Genomic DNA, 2,327 nt, shown 5'->3' with positions numbered 1-2,327 from the left:
CAGACTGCGGGATGAGGAGCTCCTCAGCACCTGCCCAAGCCAGAAGTCAACGCAGGACAATCACTGTCCTCTTAAAGCTCACAGCGTGACTGAGAAAGTGGACACAACCCAAGTGTCCATCAACAGACAAATGGACAAACGCAGTACGGTCTATCCTCACAATAGAATATGACTCAGCTGTAGAAGGAATGAAGCTCTGACACCCCTACAGTGCAGACAGCCCTTCAAACATCATGCTCGCTGAGAGAAGCCAGACACAGAGGTCACAGATTGTACGACTCCATGTATATGGAATGTCCAGATGCCTCTAAAATCCACAGAGGCAGGAAGCAGATTAGGTGTTGCCAGAGACTGAGGAGAGCAGATGGGGAGTGACTACTAATGGCTGTGGTTTTGGGGTGACAAAAATTATCTAAAATTAGATAGTGGTGATGGCTGCACAACCTTGTGGGTATACTAAAACCACACAATTGTATGTTTAAAAGGGTAAATGTTATGGTATAAAACTGTATCTCAATAAAGCTGTTATTAAAAATCCACGGCCGGGCGCAGTGGCTCACACCTGTAATCCCAGAACTTTGTGAGGCCGAGGTGGGCGGATCACGAGGTCAGGAGATCGAGACCATCCTGGCTAACATGGTGAAACCCCGTCTTTACCAAAAATACAAAAAAATTAGCCAGCCACGGTGGCGGGCGCCTGTAGTCCCAGCTACTTGGGAGGCTGAGGCAGGAGAATGGCATGAACCTGGGAGGCAGAACTTGCAGTGAGCCAAGATCGTGCCACTGCACCCCAGCCTGGGCGACAGAGCGAGACTCTGTCTCAAAAAAAAAAAAAAAAAAAAAATTCATGACCAGGCATGGTAGCTCAGGCCTGTGGATGGATCACCTGAGGTCAGGAGTTCGAGACCAGCCTTGCCAAAATGGCAAAACCCCGTCTCTACGAAAATACAAAAATTAGCCAGGTGTGGTGGTGGGCACCTGTAATCCCAGCTCTTCGGGAGGCTGAGGCAGGAGAATCGCTTGAACCTGGGAGGCAGAGGTGGCGGTGAGCCGAGATCATGCCATCACACTCCAGCCTGAGCGACAGAGCGAGACTCCATCTCAAAAAAATAAATTACTTTATTAAAAATAAATAAATAAAAATTCACCAGCATGAGTATGAATAGAGAGGAGCCAAGGTGGGGACTGGGACCTGGTGAACTGAGAGGGAGGGGGTGCAGTGCTGGTGGCACTGGGCACAGTCACGCCTGTATCCATGGGTCTGGCCTCGGGGACAGAGCCAGAGTCCTGGATGGTGCCACAGGGCGGAAAGATGTCATAAAGCCTTCCTGAGGGTCGTGGTATCTAAACAGACGCAAGAACAGTCACTGTCAACCCTGAACAGAACTTAAACTCACTGAGTTCTTAAAACCGAAACACCTAGCCCTCCCCAGACCAGTTAAGTCAGAATCTCTGGGGGTGGGCTGGACAGACGGATTCCATCGTGTAGCCAGAGTGTACGTTTCAATCTGCCGGGGGCTTGAAGCTGGAAGGGAGAGGGGCCTGCCAGGCAGAAGGCGGCATGTGAGTGCCAGGCAAATGCGGGCATCGCCAGCATAGATCGCCAGCATAGACTGGCAAGGGGTGAAACACGCTGGAAATAGAAACTGCCACTGGGGTTCACACCAGGAAGCTGGGGTTTATTCAATGGGTGGTGGAATCTCTCTGAAGTATTTTAAGAACAAGTGTGACGTGTCTCTGAGAAATCCCTGGGGGCAATGGAAAGACGCACTGGGCCAGGTAGGTGCTGGTGGGAGGGACCCAGCCAGGCGGCCATGGGTGACAGGCGTGACTCCCAGCCAGGAAAGTCCTTCCTTGGATGCTGCACTGAGGAGTGAACTCTGGCTGCTGCCTCCACCTCACAGCAGGCAGGGTCTTCACAGCCACTGCATGCCCAAGACTGCTCAGACCAACGAACTAAAATGTCAATCTTTAAAATGCCTGAAGGGGACCAGGCTTGGTGGCTGACACCTGTAATCCCAGTACTTTGGAAGGCCAAGGCGAGTGGATCACTTGAGGCCAGGAGGTCAAGACCAGCCTGGCCAACATGGTGAAACCCCGTCTCTACTAAAAATACAAAAAATGAGCCTAGTGTGGTGGCGTGTGCCTGTAATCCCAGCTACTTGGGAGACTGAGGCAGGAGAATCGCTTGAACCCAAGAGGCAGGGATTGCAGTGAGCTGAGATTGCACCATTGCACTCCAGCCTGGACAACAAGAGCAAAACTCTGTCTCAATTAAAAAAAAAAAAAAAAAAAAAAGAAAAAAGAAAAAAGAAATACCTGAGGCT

The sequence above is a fragment of the Mandrillus leucophaeus genome, unplaced genomic scaffold, assembly GCF_000951045.1.
Source record: "Mandrillus leucophaeus isolate KB7577 unplaced genomic scaffold, Mleu.le_1.0 Scaffold373, whole genome shotgun sequence".
Lineage (NCBI taxonomy): Eukaryota > Metazoa > Chordata > Mammalia > Primates > Cercopithecidae > Mandrillus > Mandrillus leucophaeus.
Note: the sequence above shows the minus strand (reverse complement) of the source record.